The sequence below is a fragment of the Moschus berezovskii genome, chromosome 7, assembly GCF_049115385.1.
Source record: "Moschus berezovskii isolate FMDL1 chromosome 7, NW_MosBer_1.0, whole genome shotgun sequence".
NCBI lineage: Eukaryota > Metazoa > Chordata > Mammalia > Artiodactyla > Moschidae > Moschus > Moschus berezovskii.
Window position 1 is genome coordinate 103860894 of NC_142466.1, and position 12492 is coordinate 103873385.

General features: G+C 42.8%; 1 protein-coding gene across 8 annotated transcripts in view; it reads left to right on the top strand.

Annotated features, from left to right (window-relative positions):
* Positions 1–12492, top strand: part of ZNF462 (zinc finger protein 462) — a 159480-nt gene that overhangs the window by 48175 nt on the left and 98813 nt on the right. The window lies entirely within an intron of this gene.

The following is a 12492-nucleotide window of genomic DNA, read 5'->3' on the forward strand; positions in this document are numbered from 1 at the left end:
GATGATGATATTGCTGGTCTAGGGACCTCTCTTTGAAAATCATTTACTTAAAGGATGAAGATTACGTGGATCTTCAGAATGTCAGTGCAAGTATTCTATGGGAAGAAAAACATGGACAAACATGGAGATCTCAGCATCTTCCTGATTTCTAAGTCATTCTTTTCATTATAAGGGACGCTTTCCTAAGAGATTTTACAGGGAATATTTGAAAAGTTAAAGATGATTTCTGGCCTTTTGGATACATTTAGCTTTTTTAAAAAATTTTATTTATTTTTGGCTGTTCTGAGTCTTTGTTGCTGTACATGGGCTTTCTTATTTGCAGCGAATGGGGGTCACTCTAGTTGTGGTGCGTGGACCTCTCATTGCAGTGGCTTCTCTTGTTGTGGAACATGGGCTCTAGAGAGCATGGGCTTCTGTAGTTGTGGTGCGTGGGCTCAGTAGTTGTGGCTCCTGGGCTTAGTTGCTCCATGGCATGTGGCATCTTACTGGATCAGAGATCGAATCTGTGTTTCCTGCGTTGGCAGGCAGTTTCTTTACCACTCAGCCACCAGGGAAGTAAGTCCACATTTAGGTCTTCATATCCAGCAAATGGATAGAGAGATCTATTAGGAATATAGATAAATATATACACTTAATATATATAGTATTAGTAAACATGGTGAAATATTCTAAGTTGTGGTTGGTTCTAGGACATGATACATCATTTGAAGTGATGGCTTCACCAATATTCTGGAATTATCGGTCTGAGCCACTTACTAGTTGTGCCACGAGGAGAAAGAGGACTGACTGCTCTTCCCCTTTGTTTAAGTGAACTGACCCTGATATTTCCAGATACTCCTAAGACTCATTCAGCCAGCCTCTTCAGCGACTTTGTTGGCAGAGCACATTTTCCATAAGAAACAAGACGATGTTTCTCGTGGGGTAGATTTGGCGGGCATAAAGCTACTACATAACCTTGTTCTGATTCCACGAGGTTGGATTCTGAGGGAAGATAATTCAGTGTTATAGCTCTCGTCCTTCTGTGTATACCTTTGTCAGCAACTTTCAGTCTTCCAAATGTGTTTCCAAAGCAGGGGCACACTGCTTGCATGCCTAAGAAGATCTTTGAACAGTCAAACTGCAGACGATGGATTTTGCACCTTTTCAGTTAAGCTCCTGAGTATAGAATTCAGAGTGGAGGAGACACTGGGGGTTACGCTGGAATCTGCCTCCTCAGTGAAGGAACACTCCTGTTAGTGAGAATATATGGAGTATGGACTTCAAGTGTGAATAGCTATTAATGAACTGAATAACATTTATAGAGCGTTTTCACTGCTGATTTCCTTTCCCAAATTATGGAATTCAACAGATTTTTTTTTTCCCCCTGTTCCAGAGAACATGTTCCAGAAACCTTGGGCAGACTAATTTTCCTGAGACCTTCAGTTTCGCAATCTGAAAAATGAAAATATTGGGCCATGTTGGACTAAATGAATGGTCTTTGAGATCTCCTCTCATAATTTATTGTTTCAATATTTTTAGGGAAGCCAAGGAGAGAAAACTCTAAGGTGTTATTCCACTCAGTCATGTCCAACTCTTTGGGACCCCATGGACTATAGCCGCCCCCCTGCCCCCGGCTCCTCTATTCATGAAATTATCCAGGCAAGAATACTGGAGTGGGTTGCCATTTCCTTCCTCCCAGGGGATCTTCCTGAACCAGGGATCAAACGTGGGTCTCCTGCATTGCAGGCAGATTCTTTACCCTCTGAGCCACCAGGGAAGGGCTTGAGAAAAACTCTACTTCCGTCTAATGTTGTTATATTGTGTTGGCCAAAAAGTTCATTCGAATTTTTCTGTACCACCTTCCAGAAAAATCCTGAATGATTGTTTTGACCAACACGATAATTCCCTCTACTGAAAAGGTTTATACAATTTTGAGCTACAGGGGAGAATCGTTCCTCCAGGTTTCCAGAATCTTTGCAGACAAGAATTGAAAGATTTTTTTGGTGAAGTGTAGACAACCAGACAGTCTAGTGAAGGTGATGATTGCAAGTGTCACATCAGTTCAGGGGAGCTGAGCAGTGTTAGAAATACATGGTGGAATGGTGGCCCCAGAGTACCTTCTCCCTTTTGATCCTTTTTATTTCCTTATTTGGCTGCTCTGGGTCTTCGCTGCTGCATGTGGGCTTTCTCTGGTTGCAGTGAACGGGGGCTACACTCCAGTTGTGGTGCGCTGGCTTCTCTTGTTGCAGGGCATGGACTCTAGAGCATGAGCTGAGTAGTTGTGGCACATAGGTTTAGCTGCCCTAAGGCAAGTGGAATCTTTCCAGACCAGGGATAGAACCTGTGTCCCCTGCATTGGCAGGTGGATTCTTAACCACTGGGCAACCAGGGAAGTCCCTTTCCTCACAGATAGTGAGGAAAAGTAAGACGGCCACTTCACATATGACAAACAAGTGGGAACTTATAAGTCTTACTGTCTCAGTAGTCAGCCAAGCACTGTGATGTGGCTTCATGAACTTTATTAGTTGACTAGGGGCAAGATCATATGGTGCTAAGTTTTATTTTGCTTTTCTGGTCATGGAAGCTCTCTGGAATTGTTTAGGTTCCTAAATGTTTAGTTTGTGTTGGTACCACTGGTTTAATTTTCTCCTGGAATGCAGGCATGCGTACACTCATTCATCCCACAGGTCATGTCAGGGAGGGCCAGATCTATGCTGGACCCTGAGGATATGAGAACCAGAAGGAACACAGTACTCATCCTTTGAAGAGTGATTTTGTTTAGCCTGGGGCCCCATCACTTTGAGAGAAGATTTTTTTTATGTTGGAGAAGAAAGTGTGCATGATATTTTTCATAGATATTTTAGTTGGGGGCCATGTGCTAACTGTAGGACTTGACAATTTTTAATGATGTTAAGCCCTTATCCACAAAGCCCATAGGGTCATCATCAGTAAGGGGCTTATCACTAAAGAAAGATGGACCAGTAAAATGCCTTAATGTTGGATTTTTCTTGAAACATTTATAGTAATATGCCCAAATCAGAAAAATAAAACTAAAAAAACTCATGATATCATAGGACAGGAAGGCTGGTAAGATCATTTTGAATCAGAATATTTGAGCTTAATGATCATCTAGTCCACCACATGAAAGGCTTATGAAGGCAGGTGGCTTATATTCAGAAACTGAAAATACCTCGAGACCACTCGTGACAGGGTTTCCAGCCTCCCCGTTTTTGTCATTTTGGACCAGATCGTTCTTTTGGTCCTGTGCATTGTAGGATGTTTAGCAACATCCCTGGCCTCTCCGCAGATGCCGGTAACACCACCTCCTCAACCAGTTGTGAGAACCAAAAATGTCTCGAAATATTCCTGGGCTGGAGTCTGTGGGGGCAAGATTGCCCCCTTCTTGGGACCACTGCTCTATGACAGCATAGGATAGTAGAAGAATCTAACTCATGACCAATCTTTTTACGTTCGATTGGAATCCAGTCATTGCTAAGGTCTGATTCATTCATTCTTTCAACACATTTGCTAAGTACCTGTGGTGTGAATTGTCTCCCGTGCCGAAAATACCCATGTAAATAGGCAGGCGTGGGCCTGCTCTCAGGGTGCCTCTGTTCTTGCAGGTGTCATAGCAGCAGTGAAGCAACTTACAAGGCGGCATACCATGGTGGAGAGCAAGTGAGTACGGTCAGAGTTGTGGATGGGGGCTCAGTTTCATGGGAGTAGGGAGAGCAGGCTAATTAGATGGAGTTGTGAGGAAGCTCCTAGAAATTTGAGCCCAAAACTGCATGAGGAGGAGTCAGCCATATAAAACAGGGCATTTATTTGTCTCTGAGTATAATGAAAAGCGAAGGATGAATTAAGTCAGAAAAAAATCTTTCAAAGTGTGAGAAGAAAAGTTTATTAAAACCCTCCCATTGTACAAAAAGGTTGCCTATCATAATCTAATCTCTTCATTCAGCGAAATAGTTCAAGTAAAGCCTTCCAAAGACTTGTTCAAGGTGAAGGTGGCAGGAGAGGTTGTCACACCTGCTGAGCACAAATTCTTTTACTTGTTGGAGAGGCATTTCTGTATCCTTGTAATTTTTTTTTTTTTTTGAGCCGCTCAATAGTGAATAAGCTGAAAAGTTTGTTGGTCAAAGTGAGATTTATCATTAAGGATTTATGGAATGTAGGGCTTGGTCAAGTACCTGAGCCCCTGAGTGTTCTCACATGGTGATAAAAAAGAAAATTCTGTTGTGTTGGCAGACAAATGTCTTAACTTTCTGCTTAGAAGTTCTTGAGGTGCAGCAAGTAAACTTACTTGCTGAGAGTAGATTGAAGATTGCAAGAGAAAAGAAATTCCTTCAGTTCAGTTCAATCGCTTAGTCGTGTCCGACTCTTTGCAACCCCATGGACCGCAGCACGCCAGGCTTCCCTGTCCATCACCAATTCCTGGAGCTTACTCAAGCTCATGTCCATCGAGTTGGTGATGCCATCCAACCATCTCATCCTCTGCCATCCCCTTCTCCTCCCACCTTCAATCCTTCCCAGCATCAGGGTCTTTTCAAATGAGTCAGTTCTTCACATCAGCTGGCCAAAGTATTAGAGTTTCAGGTTCAGCATCATTCCTTACAATGAATATTCAGGACTGATTTCCTTTAGGATAGACTGGTTGGATCTCCTTGCAGTTCAAGGGACTCTCAAGAGTTTTCTCTAACACCACAGTTCAAAAGCATCAATTCTTTGGTGCTCAGCTTTCTTTATAGTCCAACTCTCAAATCCATACATGACTACTGGAAAAACCATAGCCTTGACTAGATGGACCTTTGTTGGCAAAGTAATGTCTCTGCTTTTTAATATGCTGTCTAGGTTGATCATAGCTTTCCTCCCAAGGAGCAAGCATCTTTTAATTTGATGGCTGCAGTCACCATCTGCAGTGATTTTGGAGCCCCAAAATATAAAGTGTCTCACTTTCCATTGTTTCCCCATCTATTTAAATTCCTTCAGTTCAGTTCAGTCGCTCAGTAGTGTCCGACTCTTTGTGACCCCATGAATCACAGCACGTCAGGCCTCCCTGTCCATCACCAACTCCCGGAGTTCACTCAAACTCATGTCCATCGAGTCAGTGATGCCATCCAGCCATCTCATTCTCTGTTGTCCCCTTTTCCTCCTGCCCTCAATCCCTCCCAGTATGAGTCTTTTGGCTATCATTTAAAAAATATATATTCCTAATTCTTGAGTGTCTGCCAAATCCATACATAACCACTAGTGTGTTTTTCCTATTTTCCTGGAATAGGGGTGGGAGAACCAGTGGATCTGAATGGGCTAGTTGGTTAGTTTAATAAGAGGGAAGACAACCTTCTAATGACTTCTGATTGAGGTGGAGACCAAGGGGAGAAAAAAGTCACAATCTTCATGAATAGGAGGACTTCAGAGTGTTCACAGTTCATGATTCACACAAGCCCAGCCACTGTTTACCTTTCTAGAAAGCAATCTGCTTAGGGCTTTCATCCTGACAGGGTAGTTAGATCAGGAACTATGGTGTGATTATATTTTGCCAAATATAAGAAAGACTGGAAAGGTCATTGCATTGCCTGAGTCAGGGCTTTGTGTACCCACAGAGAGGCAGACTTGGGGGAATTCTCGTTTAAAGGAAGTGACTTGTCTGAATTTTCTGAGCACAAAACCATGAACAAGTCTTGCAGGGATTAAACTGGGATTTTTGTGGGCTTTTCCTCAAATACAAGAGGTTCTTCCTTATACTTCCTTATACTTTCAAAAGCCATAGATTCTTTTATTTTGTTTTGTTTTTCTCCAAAGGTAATAGGGAGCAAGGTAAGTTGTTCAAATGGTTTCTGGATTCATTAACTCTGTGTGTGTGTCCATCTCTCAGTCATGTCTGACTCTTTGTGACCCCATGGACTGTAACCCACCAGGCTCCTCTGTCCATGGAATTTTCCCAGCAAGAATACTGGAATAGGTTGCCATTTCCTTCTCCATTTCACTTACTGAAACTGTAGAATTTAGACTTGGTAGAGTTGGCCAGACTTCCTGGGCCAGGCACAGATCTGGCCCTGAAGACACACCCAAGGCCTGCGGTCACGGAAACTTCAAATCCAGAGAGGAGCTGCTTAGAGCGTGGTTTGGTCTTTCATGTTGTGGAAGATGTCTCTGAATGCAGCTTGTGCTTAGTCTGCGTCTTAATCAGTTCTGTAATGAAGACCCAGCAGCATATCTGCAACTTCCCTTTAATTTTACAATTTTTATAATGAGAGTTCTTGTAGTGTGCAAAGTGCCTGTGGAAATGCAGCCAGCATGCTGAAGAGTCTATGAAGGAACACCATGATTCTCTGTCTCCACCAGTGGGGCAAGATTTGGCTCTAGAGGAGAGAAATCGGGTCTCTCTTGGTCTCCAGGCTCAGACAAGAATGGCTTCAGAGTTTCCAAGGAACTTCCAGATGGACCCATGACATTTCAGAGAATTCATTCAATCCAGAGAATAGTTTTCTGTCATTTGGAGGAACAAAATGAGCTGGGATCTCATTTGTCATGGTTGCCTTTTGAGAATTTTAGCATGTGGAGGCGTCTTCATTTGTTTTGTTTCTCAAGGAGAATATTGTTGAGGCGCTTCTCAGAACAGGATTTATCTGGCGAACTGCAGGTTCCCCTTCGCAGACAATGAAGTCTAAAGCTCCTGAGATACCACCCTGCTTCCTCCCTTTCTTTTCTAGTCCCTTCTCTCCTCTTTTATCTCCTTGTCCAAATCACACGCTTCCTTTTCTAAGGACAGGAGAGCTGGCAGGCTGCCTATTGGCCTGTTGGCCTCAATTAGCCTTATATCATTGCAAAGGAATGCATGAATTCTCCAGAAGGTATGTACTATCTCTTTCCGTATTAGACACTCACTACCTGCTTTCATAACAGATCACTCAGAATGGCTTCTTGTTTACATATCTGATACTTTTGCGGGGGAGCCACTTGGATTAAATCATCTCATTTGAATAATGATCCCCAAGGTACCTGTTATGAAATATTACTCCAACATGCTTTGTAAAACTTGAAAACGTGATTCAGGAGAACAAAGCTAAAATAAGAGAGAACCTGAAGATTAGCATCCTTGGCAGGAAGGGTGCTGGGGTTATTAACCTGCAGACTGTCTGCTTCAGACTGTCCTGGAGATGCACCAGGCCGACCACATGAAACAGAGACCATCCATGGGCATCAGCAGCACTCAGGGTCGCCTAGTATTTCTCTGCTGCTATTTAAATTCTGTCTCATCTTGAGGGTTACATATGTGATTGCAAATTAATCCTTTCTCTTCTGAAAATTTGGTTTTGAGGAACAGCTGTGTCTCCCTTCTGAATTCCTTAATTATTTATCCTTCCTGATATGTTAAACCTTTCATTAGTGTGGTGAATTGCCAAGAGCACACAGAACTGCTTAGATCATGTAGCAAGCAGTATAAACATTGGAGAGGACATTTGAAGACACCACATGGTGAGCCAGGATCTATAGTCGTACCAAATGTGGGACTGATGGAGATAGCTTGTTGAAAGTTCTTTGTTGGTTTATTTTGCTGGCTTATTATTTTGTTAAATCACTACACCATAGGAAATATATGTATGTCATTGGTAATTATTCGGAAGTGTTATAACAGAACTCCTGTTAAATTTGGAGGGCTCATGCCCATGTCTGAGTTCAAATTAAATCAAGAAAGTTATTTTATATCTACATACACATATGTGTATATACATAGAGAACAAGCACCCTATGATATATGTGTGTATATGGGCATGCATGGGCTCTGGTGTGTGTGTGTGTATATATATATATAATGCATATTCTGTATTTGCATTTGTAAGTATGATTCCATAACTACTGTTCCTTTTCCTGAAAGGAGGTTTTACCTCCATTTCTTGGAACAGTCCTGGTTGGAAAGATGCTTTAAATGATTTTTAAATTATTAGCACTGCCACTTGGACTATGACAAGAGTAAATGATAAGTAGTGATACACAACACACCTTGTTGCTGAATGTAGCAACCCACACACACAAGTGGATTAGTGATTTTTTTTCCCCTCATTTTTCAGCCTAAGCAGGAAAGTTCTTCTTTCTTCCCAAACCACGTTCCTGGTGCTTGAAATGAAAGTTGTTAACCTCCCAAAACATCCTGCAGCTCTTTGACCTCGTCATAGCAACAGTTTCTGATCTCAAATACATTTGCATTGTAGAATGATCTTTTAAGTTTCTGATTTTTCTGTCTTTCCAGCTGAACAGTTCCGAAGTTTATGCATTCCACTACCTGACCTTGGGTAATTGGTTTTTCCATTCATAGGAAAGGAGAAAGTAAAAGCACAGACAACAGGTGCTTACTAAAGCCTTTTCTTAGAGTTATGATTCAGGAGAACTGGCAAGTTCAGTGTCTTATAAATGAAACTGGGTTTCTGGAGTGGACAGAGGAAAGGCATCTTATGGTGTTTCTGGTTCTATTTCTCAAAGGCTTTGAAGCATATAATTAGTTGCTCCTGAATCCCTGTGGCTGTAGTGCTTCATGGCTTTATTTCTGGTCTGCAGTCCTTCAGTCAGGGAACAGTGTAGGTCCAAACAAGGCCTGCACGTTTTCATGTGGACACTTCCTGGAGACAGTTGGGATTTTGACTTGAAAATACTCATGCTCCATGCAAGCTTGGAGAACAGTGCTCCCCAGGCTGACCCGGGTGCAGGTTGGTGGGGGCAGGATTGTGGAAGCACCCTCCAGCAACCCAGGGTGCCTCCCTTCTCCTGTTGGGTCTGGGCAGTGAGTGGGGAGGACCCAGGATGAAACCCTGGAATGTAACCTTTCACTTTCACAGGAGAAAAACAGAGGCATAATGGGCCCCTGGGAATTCTAAACATAGAACGTGGTGGGCAGATGGTAGAAATTAAAATCGGTGATTTTTAAAAATTGAAATATAGTTGATTTACAATGTTGTGTTACTTTCTGATATGCAGAAAGTGATTCAGTTATACATATATATATATATATATATATATATAATATATTCCTTTTCAGATTCTTTTCCGTTAGAGTTTATTATAAGATATTGAACATATTTCCCTGTGCTATACAGTAGGACCTTGTTATTTCATATCTGGTAATCTGCTAATCTCAAGCTACTAATTTATCCTTCCCCCCACTCCCCTTTTCCTTTTGGTAACCAAAAGTTTATTTACTATGTCTTTGAGTCAGTTTGTTTTGGAAATAAATTGACAATTGCTGTTTTTAAGATTGAGAAAGAGCAGCCAGTGGCCATTCTTTCCATTTCCCTGTTCTCAAGTGTATATTCCCAACCTTTCACAAGATCTCTGGATTTTCCTTAAAAATGTCTTCAAGAGTTTATCCAGCATGAAAGTTGGGTTTTCCGTCAAAACCCCACCTCTTGAAACACTCAGCCTAAAAATGTGAAGTGAACAAACCAACCAGTGGTAATCACTAGTACTGCAGTCATGGAAAATTGGAATAGTCTAGAGGTTTCACATTAGGAGGACTAATCACATTAGGTGTTAGCTTATTTGGGAACAAACCCATACTCATCTGCCTGCCAAGGCATCATCATGCATGGTGTTGAGAGTCTAGTCTTCCGATGGCTGTTTGACCTTGAATGGTCTGGAGATACTGCATTTGGAGTAGGAGATGGAAGCGGGGGGTGCTTGTTTGATTTGTAGATTCATCTCATGACCTTTTGAAATAGCATTTCTTTCTAGTTAGTTCAGAAGCTTTCTCTTCTGCTTTTGATTTTGCTGATTTGGTCAGTGGGTGAAAAAAAAACTATCGCTAATAATCTCATTATCGCAGCTGTATTTTTAAGTAAAGTAAGTAGATAGGAGATCAAGGCTGTTAACTTTAAGTCATCATTTGGTAGCTATCAGTGTCTGGTTTAGCCTTTTAGGGTTGCTGTTCTTTCTCGGTTGATGAAACAGTCAAATATGCAAGAGCGTATTTCTCATCTTTGTTCCCATCTTTGTTGTTGGTTTCTCAGAGGATTACCATCTGCTGCAGAAACATCCTTGGGTTGATGAATGGGTCATCCTCAGGTCCAGCTTTCTTTGTCTCTCCTCCGCTCTCCCGTCTCCTCCTCTCCTTTCTTGCTCCTGTGTCCGGCCTCGGTCTCATAAACACATCAAGTCTCTGTGTCTTTGATTGTTGAGGCCATGCTGGCAATTCCTGTTTTCTTCTTCTGTCAGCGTCTCCAGGAGCAATGTGTGCGCAAAGACAAAATGCCTTTCAGTGGAGGCTGCGTCCTCATTTCAGGATGTCACACTGAAGGCCGCCGGCCGCACCTGATGCTGGTCCTCTCGGCAGCCTGGAGATTAGCCTCTTCTAAGGCTCTGCACTATTTTTGAGGTAGAGTCTGCAACAACATTAAAGCTAGAACCCATTAGGAAATCACTTTCATCATCTCTTTTTTTTCCAAATCAGGGCCTTTTTTTTTTTTTTTTCCCTGATATCCTAACCCTTTAATCTCCTTTGTAGCAGAACAAGAAGACTGTTGGTTTGTGTTTGCATCCAGTGAAGTCTGAATCCTTGATAACAGCTTTGGAAGACACCAAGATATTAGAGACCCATGTGGAGAGATGAATTTCATCTCGGGGTGGATGACTTAATGCCAAAGGTGTCCTGCTTTCCTTGGGCAGAACTGTCATTTTTTGGGTGGATGTAGTGAGAACGAGGCTCAAACTTTCCAAAAGACACACAGCAGAAAGCCTTCTGTTACATTATTTCTAAAGGCTTGAAGTTTTGAAGGGAAGAGATTTTGTTTTCCTCTCGGCTACACAATGGAGCTTTCAGAGAACCTCTTTTAAAAGGAATAGCTACAGCCTTTGTGTTGAAGGGTGTGCCTGTTGGCAGGGTCTGCTGATGCAGACAGACTGGCTGGTGATTAACAAAGGTCATTAGACTTTGGAATCCGGCAAGCAGAGTCGGATGGTATGTCTTCTGTGTCTGGAAGGACGACTCCCAAGAAGCCAAGGCATTCTGGAGGTTCCCCCCCCTCCAGCACACCCCCAAAGGCTGCTGGAGAACAGGGTCATGTCCAGGAACGTCCTGCAGTAACCAGGGCTGTGCTGGGATGAACGTACCAGCCCATCAATCATGGGATAAAAGAACCTTCGGGAGATCCTTGGTGAATGACATGTGAGGAGGAGAAAGGTGCTGCTTTTTCGGGAAGGAGTGAAAACAGTTCCTTCTTTGTTGAGAGGAGGAGGGCAGAGGAGGGGCCCAGACTGCTCCTCTCCTGTTTCCTCTGCCTGTCAGCCTGGCAGCATCCATCCCAGAGAAGCCATGTTGTGCTCGGAGGGGAAGCTCTGAGCTAAAATGGCCGCTCCTAAAGCTCAGAGGACTAGGGCAGCTTAGTGAGACTTAGAGCTTCAGTGACGCAGGAGCTCCTATCTCTTGAAAGTGTGATAAACACATTCAGCAGAGCTGTGGCTTGTTTGGCTGAGATGAAAGGACTAAGCTGGGGGGATGGGGAGCGCACCCTGGATGATCCGCCTTTTTGCTGTGAAGTGTTCTAAATGCAGGAGTCGTCTGCACTATGGAAAAATTTGTTTTCAGGTCTAATGGGCTGTGCGAAAAGGAGAAGTGGGGTGGGGCGTCCGTGTCGGCTGTAATTTGATCCAGAGCTGATAGCAACCTCTTCCACACAATTTGGGTTGGTGCTGAGACAGAAAAAAGCTGGTGTGGCCCGGAACATGGAGGCTGAGTTAGCTGAAAAGAAGTCTGGTGCACAGTTCAGGGTTTATTGAAAAAGGAGAAACTGCTGGGTGAAAGGAGAGAAGGTAAATAAGTGCCTCTCGCCCTGCAAGCTCAGGCTGTCCAGAGCTGGACTTGCCAGGAGTTATTTTCACAGGCTATCAGCAGGAGCATTCTTTCAGAGAAAATCCTCCTGTCATAGCTCCTTTCACTACATTGACAGATTCCTCGACTTTATTCCCCTTGCAGAAATAATTGATCTTTTACAATAAAAGTATAGGAAGGTGCTAAATACGATCAATGTAGTGAAAGGTTTGGCTTGTGGCTTTTGTGCTTGGACATCTGGTTCTAGATTACAGTGGCTTCGTAGAGTCTGCCATGAGCTCAGTGAAGTAACTCCGTCATTAGGATAATAACTGGGTATCTCAATTCGGGATATACATGAAGATAGGAAGGGCATGCCTTCTAATACATTTTTAACTTCTTAATGGTGAGTCTCTCCATTGAGTTTATGGGAAGCGATGTGTGTCTTTCAGTTACACAGTAAATAGCAAGGCAAAGGTGGCTAGGGCAAGTTTTGCCTTATTCGAAATCATCTTCCCAGCTTTTTATGCCCAAGTACGCACTTCACATTCATAAAGGGGAAAATGGAAAAAGAGAAGGTCCTGCCTTAGAAACCCTTCTTCCAAACCACATGTGTTTCTGTTGCCTTAGTGTGAATCAAGGTACCAAGGTGCAACTTGAAACTAGAAACTGGATTGTCATCTAGAGTTGGTTGTTTGAGAATCTCATGAGAAATA